Raw genomic sequence first — 18,301 nt, forward strand, 5'->3', positions numbered from 1 at the left:
ATTAATAAAAATATATCTTTTTAAAAAGTACAAATTGGTAGTTATAGAATAGTTACAGGAATGCAAAGTACAGCACAGAGAATATTGTCAATAATATTGTAATGACTATGTATGGTGTCAAGCGACTAGATCTATCAGTGTGATCACTTAGTACGTTATATAATGTCTAATCACTGGGTTGTACACCTGAAACTAACATAATATTGTGTGCCAACCTTAATTGAAAAATAAAATTTTATTTAAAATTAAAAAAGAAAGCATATCTTTCAAGATCTGAGACGTATTCCTGAGCATCAGTTTTAGGGGGAAATAGAATCAAGTTTGCTCTCTGCAGTAAGAATCTATCAGCTTAATGTCGCTTTTTTAAAAGTTTCCACTGACCTTAAAAATACTGAAACCTAAGACATTGGATTTTGGAGTTTGAGGCCGGGGGAATCTCAGGGTTGTGGACACACAGACACATCCTCAACAGAAACACAAGGGGAAGAAAAAATGGGACAGCCGCCTGAGCTACTAGGAATCCTGGTCCAGCAGGGAGCCCAGGGGACTGCCTGGAACACAGCCCCATTGGTGCCACGTGACCATCCTCTCACCTTCCCCTTGGAGACAAAGGAGAGGGGAGGAGACTTGGGGACAAAGAATGGGAGCTTTAGAAACGAGCCGTGGGGTGAGGATGCGCTGTTACTGGGTCTGAGTTCCTGCCTTTGTTTTTTAATCTCACCCCAGGGAAGTTAAAAATTTACCCGAGCTTGTAAAAGGACTCCTCAGTAATGGGACCTGTGAGGGCCTTTAAGGGAACCTGCTCGTCCAGTCTTCTCGCCCCACTGAGACCAAAGAGCAGAGGGAAAGGCTTTTGTTACAGGTACAAGGTTCATGCGCCCGATGCTTCAAAGGAAAGGCCATTATTCAACAGACCAGAGTTTTGGAGTAAGGGAAGGTTTACGGATGGAGAAGAACTAGCATGAGAAGATCACTCTCAAATCCATCTAAAGAGAGTTCAACATTCAGGCATATATTATAAATCAGGGGAAGGGAATGGGTGAGGTGACAAGGTGGGTGGGGACTGTACTTAGCTCAGTGAAGAAAAGGGGGTCCTAGGAAAAGTGGGAAATTTCTAAACTCCCTAGTTCCTGGTCGACCCCCACTGACCCAAGTCTGGTTCTGGAGTCATTCCTTTGTGCGTATTCCCCCACCAGGTGGTCGGCAAACTCATTAGTCAACAGAGCCAAATATCAACAGTACAACGATTGAAATTTCTTTTGAGAGCCAAATTTTTTAAACTTAAACTTCTTCTAACGCCACTTCTTCAAAACAGACTCGCCCAGGCCGTGGTATTTTGTGGAAGAGCCACACTCAAGGGGTCCAAGAGCCGCATGTGGCTCGAGAACCGCTGTTTGCCGACCACAGCCCCAACTCATCAATGACAAGGGGCTTCTCAATCCTCCAGCTGAACTCCTCTAGTTAATTAGCATATACATTGCAGGAGCTATTAGCCTGAAGGCCCCCGGAGAGAGGAAACATTTCACCACTAGTTCTTTGAACGAGCCCCTCCTTTCAGGTCTCTCCTTCCTTTCAGGGTCTCCCCTCCACCCCATTCTTTAGTAAAAGGCGAAAGATTTATGCGATCTGAAGAGAAACCAGAGTATCCACCCCATTCTTATCCCACCCCCACAGAGTCAGGTCCCTGCAAGGCCATGGAATCCATTTCCTCTGACTACAATGAAACTAGACCCTATAGCTTCACATTTATGATTTCCATTATTTGGAATGTTTGTGACTATGTGTGTGTGTGAGAGAGAGAGGGGGTGGCGGGGAGAGAGCTAGGTGCAGTTTAGAAATCACATCTCTGTGGAACAATTTAAATGTTCGAGAAAAGGAATAAAAATCTCCATTCTATAATTCAGTGTTGAGTTGATCTCCCTAGTCTTATTAGTAGTTTTGGCTTGGCCCTAACCTGCTTCTGTTCTCCAATTTCTGATGTGGCTGAAGGAGGGACATCTTGGAGTTGCAGGCTCTTCTGATTCTTTTCCAGTCTTTGAGTGAGGATGCGCATTGATGAGGCCAGTCTCCTGAAAGTGGCCCAGTAGGCAAATACAAGGAAACACAATATGTGGTCCTTGATTGTCTATTAGTCTGTCATTAGCTCTAAGGATACCATTTTTATTTTTTATTTTTTTATTTTTTATTTTTTATTTTTTTTTATATTTTATTGATTCTTTACAGAGAGGAAGGGAGAGGGATAGAGAGTTAGAAACATCAATGAGAGAGAAACATCGATCAGCTGCCTCCTGCACACCCTCTACTGGGGATGTGCCCGCAACCAAGGTACATGCCCTTGAAAGGGCAGAGCAGGACAGCACAAAATGTACTGTACCCTCCACCCTGTGTAACTATGTATATAACTCCTTTTTCTTAGAAAACTGCGAGAATGTAACAATTGCATGAACCTGCCAATAGGAATGTAGAGAGGTGGACTCAGTCCACCTTAAGCAAGCTGCCCAGTGTGCCTTTGTGTAACTGGACCCCTCACCCTACCCCTGACCAATCATAAACACTCTCCCTGCCCACTGCTTGAGACCCCCTTAAAGCCTTGGTGTTGGCGAGAGAAGCTCTCTTGGTCCCCGGTGAGCGCTGGAGATGAGAGCTCGTGCTAGCACGAATAAAGGTTCTCTTGCAGTTACAGCGGGTCTTGGCTCCTTCCTGGGGGGTTTTTGGGGATTCTGAACACTGGGCATTACATTTGGGGGCGCGTCCGGGATCCCCAAGCCCTCCGAGGGACCCCCAAACCCGGAGAACCTGACTGGCCACGGTAGGTGTCTGTTTGTCCTTTGTCTCTTGTGTGAGCTCAAATCTGAATTTCTGGCAGTGCCCGAAGCGGTCTAGGCAGACGTGCTGGAGGACCACGGGCTAGAGGCATCGGGAGACGTCTCGATCCTCTTTCAGGAGGGATGTGTATGCCCCTCAGTTTCTGGGACGAGGTGGGTCGCTCCCACCGGTCGGCGTGAGGCCGTCGTCCACGCTTCTGGTTCTGCTCCAACGGACTCGCGTTGGAAGGATTTTCTTAAGGATCCTCTGTTTGTGTGTGTTGATTTGTTTTTGTTTTGTTTTGTGGACTCTCTTGACGGACATTATAGGACAGACTCAGTCCACTCCAAGTGAGTGGAAAGGGGAGCTTAATCTCCCCCCCCCCCCCAAGGCCATAAAGCTTCCTCAGGCAAATTAATCAGGTGTCTGTTTAAACTCTGGTAAATATCTAGTAGGAGTCAAAAACTCGGACTGTTTGGTATATAAATATAAATGTGAAAATATTTGTTATCTCTTTCTGCTGTTTAATTTATTTAAAGATAGGGCGGACCTGCTGTGGCGGAATACAAAGGTCTTTAGCAGCTGCTGAGACACCTTTTTCAGAGTCTTTGTTCTCTGTCAGAGAGGGAATCAGCCCACTTAGATGATAAAAATTCCTCTGTTTGTATAAATGAAGGTTTCAGTTTGCTCTGATTTGTGAATTTACTGTATTAAATTGAATTTTAAAGTTCTAAGGTTGATTTAAAAGTATCCATTTATAACATTTCAAAGAACAAAGGAACTTTTATTTACAGCTTCCTTATCTCTTTTGGTGCTCGGAGACACCCAGCTAACAACTTCACAGGGTGGAAAGATTTACAGGCCTGTCACATCATAGTCCAACGTGGAACTAAGGCTGAAGTTACTATTAACTCTTTATAGACCCCGTTAACCGTTTGTTTAACTTACTGTTTTCAGTTATTAGGATCCTCAGAGAGGACATAACCTGGACTTTCCCTTCCTCTCTCATCCTGATTCTAATAGCATCTGTAACTGGATTAAAAATCTTTTCTTTCAGGAGGCCATCCAGGCTTTAAGCTCACAAGAAATCTTCTCCTGCGAGAGGAGAGAGGGACCCCCCGGAAGGGGCTGGAGGCTCTCCCTCCTGCGAGAGGAGAGAGGGACCCCCCGGAAGGGGCTGGAGGCTCTCCCTCCTGCGAGAGGAGAGAGGGACCCCCCGGAAGGGGCTGGAGGCTCTCCCTCTCAACAGGTGTTTGTTTTGTGTTTTGTCATATTGGTATCAGGACTGTTTGTTTTGTCTTTTTGTCTTGGGCCCTATATGTATATATTATTTATTGAATTTTGATTTGTCAAGGTTTTGTCAGTTTGTTATCAGTTTGTTAAAATCCTCTTAGAGGACATTGAGTGGTTCTTCCCTTCCAGTTTAACCTTTGACTGTGTGATTGAATTACGAAACTTTTATCAAGGTTTTGCCTCTCCTGAAACAACGCTCCATGTGTAACCTGTCCCTCCCCGAACCGGACTGCAGGATGATTTTTCCTTCAACACACTGGTCCCCGGTGAGCGCTGGAGATGAGAGCTCGTGCTAGCACGAATAAAGGTTCTCTTGCAGTTACAGCGGGTCTTGGCTCCTTCCTGGGGGGTTTTTGGGGATTCTGAACACTGGGCATTACACCCTTAACCAGAATCGAACCTGGGACCTTTCAGTCCACAGGCCAACGCTCTATCCACTAAGCCAAACCGGTTTCGGCCATTTTTATTTTTTAAATTGAGATATAATTTATATACAATAAAACCCACAGATCTTAAAGTTATGGTTCAGGGAGTTTTGACAAAAGACTTCTCTTAAAAAAAAAAAAAGACTTCTCTAACTCACACTTCTATCAAAATAAAGAACATTTCCATTACAGTCCCCTCCCACCAATTTCCTCGTGCCTTTTCCCAGTCACTCCCTTCCCAACCCTACCCCTGTCCCAGGCAATCTTATTTCTATCCCTTTGGACTAGCTCTGCCTGTTCTAGAATTCCGTACAAAGGATTCATACAGTATGCACTTTTTATCTAGCTTTTATTGCTGAGCATAATGTTCTTGGAGATTCATCTGGGTAGTTGCCGGTATCTTGGTTTCTTTTAAAGATACTATTGATAACAAAACCCTACAATTTATCGGGCACAGTGCTTGATGTTGAGAGCTTGTGATGGCTTTGTTCTGTGCCAGCTTAGCTGAGCTGGAACTATGTTTCCCAGAATTCCCTTCCCTGTATATTTCAGGTAAGTCTTGGCTTCAAGAGAAATTAGTGTGGCATTTGGAAGCTATAAGTGGAGCAGCAGCCATGATTTAATGCTCCAGGCACTGAGGCAGCTCACACACTCTGCTAGTTCACAGGCTGAGATGGCACCTGGACCTGCAGCTCTTCTAGCTCCTACCAGAACAACTTTGGCTTCTCCACAGTCTGGGTCAAGTACAGTCTGGGTCAAGTGCAGTCTGGGTCATGTGCAGTCTGGGTCAAGTGTGTGAGGCTCCAGATGAAGGGTGCAGCACCTCCTGCAGGGCACCCATAGCAACAAGGTTGGAGGTGGTGAAAATCAGGCCTAGGTTTTAGTTTGTCCTCATGAGGTGCTGTTAGTCCTGCCTCTCGCTCAAGCCCAGCTTTCTTTTCTGATTGCCGGTATGTTGACCTCTGGTGATTGAAGGCTAAACACTAGATACAGAGGCAACAGCCTTGTTAACTTCTACCAGGTCCCACAATTGTGTAATTCTATATAATCCCTGTGATAAATCCTTTATTCTATGCCCTTCATAAAGTTTCTGCTTCTCTGGTCAAATCCTGATTAATTCAGGAAGGACTAGAAGTCAAAATCCATGTGGAACGGCATCCGGCATGAAACCAAGCCTCCTAGCTCCTTAGGTTTGGAGCCCAGCAGGTCCTCTTTGGCAGTCCTCAGTTTGTGGCTACACCCTGGACTCTGAGAATGTGTGGAATTCCTCTCCCTCTATCTCTCAGCATAACTTCTTTTTTTCTACATGTATTTTTATTGATTTCAGAGAGGAAGGGGGAGATAGAAACATCAATGATGAGAGAGAATCATTGGCTGCCTCCTGCATACCCCCTACTGGGGATGGAGCCAGCAACTTGGGCATGTGCCCTGACCAGGGAATTGAACTGTGACCCACCCCTGAACAACTTTGGCTTCTCCACAGTCTGGGTCAAGTACAGTCTGGGTCAAGTACAGTCATAGGTCAATGCTCAACCACTGAGCCCCACCAGCTTGGCCTCCCAGTACAAATTCTTGTTCTTCATATCTTCTTACTCCTTTTCCCTGGCTTGAATTGCTCTTGGACCATATCTAGACTGCCTGCCCTTGACTGCTCCCTTTTATCTCAATCCATCACCTCCTGGCTTCCTTTTACCTCTTCCACAGTCTATGCCTCATAGAATATCGCTTGCCAGCAGTTTCGGTGTTGTTAAGAAAAATTATTCAAACTTGGAAACAAAGCAAGAGAACGACTGCCTCTCCTTTCCATGTGTAGCATGGCTTAACAGGCTCACCAAAGATTATATCATTATCTAGAAGAAAGAATTCAAGTTTGACTTTGCTATTTGCTATTCATTACAGCTCAGGCACTTGTTAGCTTAAAGACTTTTGTCCAGTGGGGAAGATAAATTATGACTTTGTTGCCCTGTAGAACATCATCCAGTTTTGTATCTAACTTAATAAATATATTCTAACATTCCTTTTTTTCTTTCTTTCTGATAATTATGCAGTTTTTCAATGCTCTTTGGAAAAGCTTTACCATCTTACTGGTTCACTTATTAATTGATGAATCTTTCACACATGTTCATTTTATATTTGCATCAGAATCATTTTTAAATTTTTGAAAATTATACCTTCACTTCCTGGTCCATTTGGAGCATCAGCTCTATAAACCACCAAGCCTGTATGTATCCAGTCATTTTCACCAAACTGTTCTGTGATGTGATTTCCTCCAACAGTATCCAGCAAGGCCAGATGTGGATAAGGCTAATTATGTTTGCTCGGCAGAAGCTTAATCCATCTCTTTCCTATATCTTCACCTTCTTCCTTGACTCCTTCCACTCAACCCCCAAGTATGCTCAAATTTTGCCCATCATGAAAACATATCACATTTGACCTGAGAATATCCAGGCATAGGGGCAAACATCATAGTTATTGTTTGGGTTATCACACTTTTTCTACCCTCACCCAAGGATATGTTTATTGATTTAGAGAGAGAGGAAGGAGAGAGAGAGAGAGAGAGAGAGAGAGAGAGAGAGAGAGAGATTGATTGGTTGTCTCCCCAGTATGAGCCCTGACCGGGGTCGAACCAAAACCTAGGTATGTGCCCTGACTTGGAATCAAACCCGCAACTTTTTTGGTGTATGGGGTGATATTCCAACCAACTGAACCACCTGGCCAGGGCTGGGTTATCACACTCTTGAATCACTGGCCTTTACTCTCTGGAATGGGAAAAGCCAAGATTTAGGTAAGAAATTAGGGGACAAGAAGGAAAGGCAGGTCTTCTTTGGTTCTTGACTTTAGGTCACTCCTACCCCAAGCAAAAGTAATTCCTCATATTTTCTGTCTTTGTTGTCTGTATCCTCCTAGAACCTGAGTTTTAAGGCCAAAGTCTCACTTATAACATTATATTCCTTTTTTAGCCATACACCTCTGTGAATGTATTTCTTATCAGGACCTTCATTCATTCCATCATTTATTTATACATAACATATTTATTGTCTCATAAACCATGCATTGCGTTAATTGCTGAAGATATAATGGAAAACAAAGACCTGCTCCTTGCTTCATAGAACTTAGTAGGATGTGAGGGATGGACATTATTCAAATAATCCATAAGTTACATATGTAAAAAGTACCACAAAAAAGAGCTATTTGGGACTCTAGGAGGATCTGACCTGCCCAGTAGAGTCAGTAAAAATATCTTTGAAGAAATAATGGTTCCGCTGCTATAGAGCCTAAGACCATCGGAAAACACAGATATTTATATTACGATTCATAACAGTACTAAATTATAGTTATGAAGTAGCAATGAAAATAATTTTATGGTTGGGGGTCACCACAACATGAGGAACTGTGTTAAAGGGTCATGACATTAGGAAGGTCTAGTGCCTCTATCTGTCCCTTAAGTATTGGTATTCCCAGAGATCCAGTCTCAGCTTTCTTTCCTTCTTTTCCTAGATGATTAATTCATACATTCTTACAATTTCAATTATGACTTTAGATACTGATGACTCTAATATCTATCCATATAGCCATCTGAAAACTTTTTTCTTAGCTTTAGACATGTGTTTTTTCTTAGCTTTAGACATGTGTTTTTTTTCTTAGCTTTAGACATGTACTAAAATATCTGTACCTAAGCACCTCAGACTCAAATATGAACTTATTCTCTTACTAGAATCTACTGCCTAGCCTGCTTCCTCTCTTCATGCCTTGTCTCTGTAAATGGTACAACCCCATTTACCCTGTCACCATGCCCAGAAAACTAGAGTCCTCCTAAATTGCTCCCTTTTCTTTTTATTTTTAAAATTTTTATTGATTTGAGAGGGGAGAGGGAGAGAGCGGGCAAATGAGAGAAGGAGAGAGAAAAAGAGAGAAAGAGAAAGACATCGATTTGTTGTTCCGCTTATTTATGCATTCACTGGTTGATTCTTATAGATGCTCTGACCGGGGATTGATCCCACAACTTTGGTGTATTGAGACAATGCTGTAACCAAGCTCTCAGGCCAGGGCTTGCTCCCTTTTCTTATCTCCTACATCCTGTTGACTCTACCTCTCATGCATCTCCTAGGTCTGTGTCCTCTTTTCCAGAACCTCCTCCCCACCAACGTCAGTTCGGGCTCTTGATTGCTCTCTCCCTTCACATGGTCTCCCTGTCTCAGCCCTCTACCCCGCCAATCAGTCCTCTGTATCATAACCAAAGGAAATTTTCCACACACCTGACCACATCACTCCCTGGATTAGTCATCACTTAGATAAAATGCAAACACCCTTATCATCTGCCCTTTACCTTCAGCCTCATTGCCCATCATTTCCCCCGATGTATCCTATAATGTCACTATATTCAACCACTTTTGGTTCCCAGACTTGTCACACAGTTTCCCTATTTTTGTTGTTGTTGTTTCTTAGAACAATAAACACCTTTATTACATGAGCTAAGGTGAGAGGGAGGAGGACTTATTTGCCTTGACTTTCCTCAGCTAGAATCCAGCCCTTTGCCCTCCAGCACACAGCCATCTGCTTGGCCACTCTGGCCTGGTTTCAAGCGATGCATGCAAGGAGCTTGCCCCCTGGAACTGCTCCTCTGGAAGACTGCTGACTTGGGCATTCTTTTCCCTTTCATCATATTGCTTCTGAATTTTCTTTCATCATTTTTTTGTTTAAAAATCTCATCCTCCTCAGGAGTCAGCTTGGCACCCTTCTTGTGGCCCAGGGGCAGTGCCCAGTGGGACTTGTGCTGTGTGCTGGCAATGAGCACGATGCAGTTCTTTACTAGGGTCTCGGTGCCGACCATGTAGTCATTGGATGCATTGTAGACACCATCAATCATCTTGGTTTTGCCAGTACAACACTCTGAGCCCCAGGAGAAGTTGCCCTTATCCAGCCTCAAGGCACAGTATATCTTGCCACCTTCCCACATGAGGACCGTGTAGATGTGGTGGGAGCCAATGTTAGGGTGTACAGCAGGGCGTCCCAGTCATATTTTCGCTTCTTGTGGTAGGGCTTTCTCTTCCCCCCTGTCTTGCAGTGCTTGTGCCTACTGTCCTGAGAGATGCCTATGGTTTGGTGTCGCTGAAAAGAGCTCCCTGTTTTTATAAGCCGTATAAGCTGTTCTCTGCTGCAAATCCTCTCCCTCCATCTCTTCCCACCCCATTGGCTTGACAAATCCCTGTTCCTCTTCAGGACAATTTGAGCAGTCCCTCCTCCTAGCACCTTGACTGCACCACTTACCTTCCACTGTAGTCCTCTCACCTGCCTGAGTCCTGGACTAGAAATTCCTTGAGCAGATTGAACTTGTCTTGTTTATCTACAGAATATCATCAACATTATAACAAAATGACATTATTTGAGGACCTGGTGTACTGGTAGAAGCATCTTTTGGAATCAGATCTGAAGTCAGTAAGTGCCAGAGTTAGCTGATACACAAGTTATATTTCTCTCAGTTTTCATGACTCAGATGTAAACTTGAGGGTTGATAACTGCATTCAATGAGCTAAAGCTAGCTATGAAGTCACAAATTATTGAAATGTAGCTTGAGATCTAAGTTGTTATAATTTGTTAAACTGGACTTGGATGAGAAATTAAAATATAATAATGATGATGCTTTATTATTAGCCGAAGTGCTCTCTCTCAGCTGAAATGCTTAATCATTGGTCTACCATGAATGTGTTCCAATAATAATCACTCTCTTTGCCCAGCTGGCGTGGTTCAGTGGTTGAGTATCGACCTAGGAACCAGGAGGTCATGGTTCGATTTCCGGTCAGGGCATATGCTCAGGTTGCGGGCTCAATCCGCAGTGTGGGGCATGCAGGTGGCAGCCGATCAATGATTCTCTCTCATCATTGATGTTTCTATCTCTCTCTCCCTCTCCCTTCCTCTCTGAAATCAATAAAAAATATACATTTAGCCGAAACCGGTTTGGCTCGGTGGATAGAGCATCGGTCTGCGGACTGAAAGGTCCCAGGTTCGATTCCTGTCAAGGGCATGTACCTTGGTTGCGGGCACATCCCCAGTAGGGGGTGTGCAGGAGGCAGCTGGTCGATGTTTCTCTCCCATCGATGTTTCTAGCTCTCTATCCCTCTCCCATCCTCTCTGTAAAAAAATCAATAAAATATATTTAAAATATATATATATATATATATATATATATATATATACATTTAAAAAAATCACTCTCTTTGGTGTTCAGGAGATCAGTAGCCAGACTGAACTTTGGAGCCCTGAAAGAAAAACAATTAAGTTCCCCTGAAATATTCTCCTGGAGATTAGTTTATGGAGTCCTCGGACGCCAGTCTCATGGTGGATTTGGGTACCATGATGCAGCTTTCTTCTAAAAAGCTCAATATTGTTCCCTAGTATTATTGTCTGATGTTAATATGTAGCTCTTTAATTTTTTTAAACCTCAACCAAGGATATTTTTTACATTGATTTTTTTTTTTAAGAGAGTGGAAGGGAGGGAGAGGAGGGGAAAGAGAGAAAGAAACATAGACATGAAAGAGACACATGGATTGGTTGCCTCCCACTCACACCCTGACTGAATACGTGCCCTTGGTCGGAAATCCAACCCATGACCCTTCAGTCCAAGGGCTGGTTCTCTAAGTACTAAGCCAGACCAGCCAGGGCTATAGCTCTTTAATTTTTTACTTAATGTGTCTGATCTCTCCAAATGAGCTGGGGGTTCTTAAGGGCCTATGTCTTTTACTTCCTGGCCACCACTGATGCTTCCTGGCCACCACTTAAGTAACTAAGTGCTTAGTGAATATGTATTAAGTAAACAAGGCAGAAATTAATCTCATGCCAGCCCTGAGCTCCAGTGGAATGATTTGCCCCTGCTGCCTCAAACACATCTCTCTTTGACATGCTTCTGTGCCTAAGATTCCCACCATCACTTGGCTCTTTTGGATAAAACATTGTCTCCAGAAGGCCTGCATTATAATGTAAATATCTAATCTGGGAGGTGTCCCTCACTAGCAGATGCTCTTTAATAGTTTCCTAGCAGAGAGCTTGAGCCTAGGATTGTGTCCAGGGAAAGAGCCAGAGAACCTAGGGTCCCACTTTGGGGTGTGGATTAGGTAGAGCACCCAACGATAGCTGTGACAGATGAGGGGTGGAGCATGGAGCCAAAGTCCACTGGGCTGGGCACCTGTGGAGTGGAGTAGAGGAATGCCTAACTGGGTTAGCATGCATCTCAGTACAACCAGAATTGATCTGTAACAGAGAGCCTTCACAAACTAACCCAACGCTGTTGGGTATGAATGAATTCCCATCTGACCAAGGCTACAACTGAGAGCATTATCTGAGTGGTGACTAAGAGATAATCCAGTGCTCTTTGCAGGCTGTTCTACACTCAGAAATAACTACTAATCTCATTGCAATTGCAAGGAGGACCAAAGTAGGGGAGCAAAGAGAAACAATTTCTGAAATAAGTAGTACTGGTAGAGGGCTTTATTACCTCAACTTTTCATCTGGAATCAGCCCCCTTTCCCCCCCCCCCCCTAAATCATGGGGGCATGGGTTGATGTGGTGTGGCCCTTGACTCACAACCAATACAGCTTCTGAATTCTGAGTGATCTGTACGTAAGCATACCTATGCCCGCATGTGATATACCTATGCCCAGTGCCTCTTTGTATATCATTCCAGGCTTTGTTTCTATAAATTGCTTGCTAGTGTGATGGGTAAGAATCAGAAATCAGCAGCAAACCAAAGCAAGTGGGGAGTTCATGGCCACCAGGCGGGGTTCTCTGCCCTCCACCAGCCCCCAGCAGGAAGCAGGCAGGGAAGGTCCCTGAGGTTACAAGGGCTTGGCTACTTTATTACTCTCATTCTTCTGGGCGTTTTTATAAGAAGCGAGCAAAGTACGAAATATTTTATAGCCTTTCAGATAGGAAGTACGACCACATTTCAAAGAGTAAAGGCCCCCGTAAAGAGGAGCACCTCATTACAAGTTCCTGTGGGAATCAATGGGAAGTTATTAAAGTGGCAGAGCTCATCTGATACACAAATAAACACCTCTCTAAGTTTTGACTGTTAAGACATAAAATTTAGAGATGATAGCCCTGCAGCTACACAGTGTGGGGAAAGAATTTAGGTTTTGAAGTCGGACACACCTTAGTACCTCCATTCACCAGTGGGATCTTGGACATTGCCTAACTTTGCCTAGCCCAGTGATTTCCAATCTTTTTCATCTCATGGCACACATAAACTAATTATTAAAAATCCGTGGCACACCAAAACTATAGTTTTTGCTACTCTGACAAAAAAATACAAAGGTATAAAAAATAGGTATAATTTTATCCATTCACACCAGATGACTATTGTTGTATTGGCTGCTATCATTTTTTAAAAATTTGACAGTATAAGGGAAAAGAGGTCAGGTATAGTCAGGTATTGCATGTTTAAAAAATTCTTTTGGCACACCAGTATGCCTCTTGCAGCACACTGGTTGAGAATCACTGGCCTAACCAGTTCCCTAATTTGTAAAATGGAAATAATACAGACTCTGTGAAGATTAAATAAGATAATGTAAAGAAAGCACCTTGTGAATGCTTACCAAGTGTTCATTTTCTCCTTTCCTTCCTTTCTAAATGATCAGCTGAATTAACTAACTACTGAGGAAGATTTCAGACCAGTAGCCCAATACGGCTCTGAAACCCCTCAAGAATAAGAAGAGTCTAAAAGTTAAGCTGCAAAAGAGAGAGCAGTCTGTTTCATTAACATTCCCAATGATCTACAAATGGATGGGAGCCAGACCAACCCTGATTCTATTGATTCTATGGACTGGAGCTATCTATGTGAGTATCTGTCTCACTACTAAAGCTAGAAACACCTCAAGGGAATGTATGGAGATCAAGAACCCTAAGAACCATTTCTAGTGAATGAATCTCCACAGCACTAGAGTGAAGCCTCAAAGTTTGATTTTTTTATTAAAACTGGATGATTTTATCTTCTCTCCTGAAATACCATTCTCTTTAGATAATTTTGGACCCCTTTAAGGCTTATTCATAGGCCAGCTTTTACATTTTTGCTCCCATGTTATGCCCAACAACATGCATCAAATAAATTTACATTGGCAGTAACAAAATAGTCACAGGGATGTAAGATACAGCATAGGTAACATAGTCAATAATATTGTAATTACTGCGTATGGTGCCAGGTGGATTGTTTGAAATACCGGGGGGGATCACTTTGTAAAGTTTGTGATTGTCTAATCACTATGCCTTTCACCTGAAACTAATACAAAATAATGTTTGTTAACGTAAAAAACCATTGAAACCTGTAAAGAATTTTTGTGAGTTTATTTGAGCCTAACAGTCAACATATGCCAGGAAGCAGGACCTCAATGAATTGAGATAATGCTCTGGAGAATGGTGGGTTACATGAAATCTATTGGTGATAGACTAGAGAGGCAGGAGAAAGCAAAGTATGGAAATCACTGGGATTGGATAAAAAGTAAAATGATAGACACATACTTAGGTGGGTGCAGGAACAATTAACATGATGATAATGAAGGAATTTGTGGTATCTGTCCTGGCACCCACCACATTGGGTTGTGCCCCAAGGGGTCCAGAAAAAAGGGAAGTTACAAGTTACCCAGACATTTCAAGGGTATGTTATTATAGATGCAAAAAGACAGATAGGCTCAGTTAAGGTAAAGGTTGACCTTGTCAGTGAAGATACTAGCCTAGGATGTAACTGCCCACCATAACTGCTTTTAGTTCAAGTTTAATTTCAGACCATCCATCCTTTGTGGTTACTATAGGTCTCTGAGTTTGCAAGACTGCCATGCAGGCCTTCCCTGAGCTTGTCAGGTTAGCATGTGGCCCCTTTCATCCACATATTGAATGTCAATTGTAACTGAAAAATACAAATTTTTAAATTAGTTTATGCACAGACTGTTTCTACAGGAGTGGGCCAGTTGGGGTGAAAAGCTAAATTATGCCTGTGTCCTAATCTACGTTGACACAATTTCACTGGTTAGCTATCTCCATATCTCCATGCAACAGATCCTCTGTTTTTTTCCTACAAAGCCTTTTGTACCTAAAGATAGAAGCAAAGTGTCCTCACGTCAAGATGGTTCACCAATCCTTCACCAACCTGAGATATTCTTTGAGCTATTTGTAGCATGTAGCTCCACATGCTATATTTTTCTTTGGGGGGGGGGGGAGCTGTCCTTTTGACCAAATTAGAGATAGAAACTTGGTCCCTAACAGTGCCCCAACCGTGTGATTTAACTCACTATCCATTAGCTGCTAGCAGTATTTCAGCAAGTTCTGTCAGCTGCAGGTAATGGGGAAAATGCTAACCACAGATTTGCCTTCTTTGCCTTTTTATTATTATTTTAGAGAGAAAGAGAAACATTGATTTGTTGTTCCACTTATTTATACACTCATTGGTTGATTCTTGTATGTGCCATAACCAGGGATGGAACCCACAATCTCAGTGTATCAGGATGATGCTTAAATCAACTGAGCTATCGGGTCAGGGCAGATTTGCTTTCTATAGGACTTTATGTCATCATCATCATCATCACAACTACCCCCCACTATTGTAATCTGCTGCTTGTTCACCTAATAAGGCCTGCACAGGAATGGAAATGTGGTCATTGCTTTATCAGTTCACAAGACTTCCCTACAGACTCCTGGAAGTTCCCCTTCAGTTTTTTACAGACAGGGAACCAACAAAGACATCCTCCCTCCCCCGTCTTCCTCAATCCACATTCTTTATTTCCTTCTTCTTTCAGTTCCTTCTACCAATTCACAGCAATCACTCTCTCTCTTATTCACTCCATCCTCAATGACTGCTGATTCTTAGTACTAGAACAGGGCACAGCCCAGACTCCCAGGAACATCATCAGGTTGAGTAGGTTCTGAGTCAGTATTGTATACATTAATGTGTGTTGTGCCTGGTTCAGCTGGACTATGCCACGATAACTCACTCATCCTAAGAGTACCGATGACATTATGTTTGTAACATTTAGTTTATTCTTATCATACACTCTGATTTTCTAGAGACATCTCAGTCATCCCTATTGAGACATACAGATAATATAAGCACATATATTTCCTTTGTTTCTTTATCTTGCCTTGCAAGCCACCAATGCAATATTTCCCAGCCAGCAACATAACCCATGCAAACAGTCTTGTTAGACTGTGCAGTTGCCAGGAGAGGGAACTTCCTCACAGTTACATAGCCTAATTGGTTGCTTCAGAGAAGTCGTTAAGGAAGAACATGGAATACAGCTCTCAGGTTTTATCAGAGCTGTGGCATACACTGTAAATGACCCATCATACGGACCCCACCCCTCTCTCTGATCCTGATAAGGCAAAGGTTAAGGTTCATCTCTGTCTGCCACATTCTATTTCCTTCTGTTCAAGCCAGGACACAACCTCTGGTTCTTCTCTCGGCTGGTTCGAAGAACAATATTCTCTTTATAGTGTTGAATGGTTAAGTCATACACAAAGTAGGTGCCCAAGAAATACTAATGATCACGACTCAACTACTCAGGTGGTCATTAAGCTATGATTGGTCACCCTTAACCCCTATTGTACCATAACCTCCCAGAGAAAGCACTTCCATCCCTTCCTACAAAGTCGGCCACCACCACTGCACTCTGCCACCGCCACCACACTCTGCAGGAAGGGCAGTCAGCCTGGAGCTCCTGGACGAACTATTCAAAATCCACACAGCTCAGGTGCATGCTTCATCTCTCTCCAAGAGCCTGTCAGGCTAATCCTAACGTGCCTCGTATTCCCATTTACCTCGGTCACTGCCAGAAGAACAAGCCATCCAGCCCAGCCGGCGTAGCTCAGTGGTTGAACATTGACCTGTGAACCAGGATGTCACAGTTCGATTCCTGGTCAGGGCACATGCCCAGGTCGCAGGGCTTGATCCCTAGGGTGGGGCCTGGAGGAGGCAGCCAATCAATGATTCTTTTCATCATTGATGTTTCTATCTCTCTCTCCCTCTCTCTTCCTCTCTGAAATCAATGAAGATATATATTTTTAATAAAACCAAGCCATCAACATTGTATTCTCATCCCAGTACCCTTGAGTTCCTAACCTGGTCTGAAACGCCCCCTCCTCACCCTCCCCAAACTTTTCCATTGTACCCTTTGCAACTCCAAATCTGTCACTCTCAAAGGTTGTGGTAGCCCCCTCCTCTTCTCTGAACATTCCCTCCACCTCCTGGAAGTAAATTAACCTGGCTGCCCCAATCACCACACCTTCTGAGCAGTCCTCTCAGGTAGAAACTGGTTCTACTTTGCCCCTCATATCCCCTGCCCCCCAGAGCCAGGGGGTATAGTAATTGTCCTGCTTGCCATTTCCAAACTATTTCTTTACTTTCCTTCTTCTAAAGATACAACAGTTCTTTTTTAATATATTTTATTGATTTTTTACAGAGAGGAAGGGAGAGGGATAGAGAGTTAGAAACATCGATGAGAGAGAAACATCGATCAGCTGCCTTCTGCACACCCGCTACTGGGGATGGGCCCGCAACCAAGGTACATGCCCTTGACTGGAATCAAACCTGGGACCTTTCAGTCCATAGGCCGATGCTCTATCCACTGAGCCAAACCGGTTTTGGCTATACAACAGTTCTTTTAAAGTCCTCAAGCCCTTCCCTTTTCAATCATCAAATACTAGTCCCACTGACTGCCTTCTGTTCTTCTAGCAGACTTTGTGTACACTCCATTTTTCTATCTTAAATTAGGTCAAATAATGCTGCTGAAATCAAGGTACAATATGCTATTATTTAAGGCAATAACTCTTTTATTGATTTTTAGAGGAAGAGGAAGGGATATCTATCTATCTATCTATCTATCTATCTATCTATCTATCTATCTATCTATATCTTAGATGCCCGATGCACGAAATTCGTGCAAGGGTCTCAGCCCTCACAGCCATGGCAGCTGGGCAGCTGCCTCAGCCCTTGCGGCTCGGGCCACCGCGGCCACAGTGGCTAGCATCCAAAAGGTTGTCTGGAAGGTCATCTAGATGGTGGCCCCGGCTTCATCCAAAAAGTCGTACGGAAGGTCGTCCAGACGGTGGTTCAGCTGTTCCACCATCTGGTCTAATTAGCATATTATGCTTTTATTATTATTATATATATTTTTTTACCTTGTTTCAATATAGTCCATTAGTACTGATAAGAATAATATTTGCTTTATTGAAGCTATTTTAAAATTATGGCTATTCTTTTATTCTTTCCAGTTGAAAAGTATAAGTTCAGTAGTTTTCATTTTGGTCTTATCTTTAAAATGAAAATTTTAATAAAGCAACCAACTCATGTTAATTAAAAATATGAATAATAAAATGGCAATAAATAAATATCTATCAATAATTACTATAAATGCAAATGGATTAAATGCTCCTATTAAAGGACACAGTGGCTGAATGGATAAGAAAACAAGGCCATTATAATTGTTGTCGACAAGACTTGATTCAGATGGAAAGACACATACAGACTAAAAGACCTTTGGATAGAAAAAGAAATTTCATGAAAACAAAAACAAACAAAAAGCTAGGGTAACAATACTTATACCAGACAAAATAGACTTAAAAACAAAGACTATAACAAGAGACAAAGAAGGACTGTAATTTCACTTCTGGGTATTTACCTGAAGACACCCAAAACACTAAATTGAAGACATATGCATCCATATATTCATTGCAGCATTATCTATACTAATAAAAGAGTAATATGCTAGTTAGACTGGGAGACCTTCTGGACATCCTTCCGG

The 18,301-nt window shown here is 42.8% G+C and overlaps 1 pseudogene; it reads right to left on the bottom strand.

Annotated features, from left to right (window-relative positions):
* Positions 1–8,995: 8,995 nt before the first annotated feature.
* Positions 8,996–12,704, bottom strand: LOC103305649 (40S ribosomal protein S8-like; annotated as a pseudogene).
* Positions 12,705–18,301: the final 5,597 nt, after the last annotated feature.

Source organism: Eptesicus fuscus, chromosome 16 (genome assembly GCF_027574615.1).
Source record: "Eptesicus fuscus isolate TK198812 chromosome 16, DD_ASM_mEF_20220401, whole genome shotgun sequence".
Classification (NCBI taxonomy): Eukaryota; Metazoa; Chordata; class Mammalia; order Chiroptera; family Vespertilionidae; genus Eptesicus; species Eptesicus fuscus.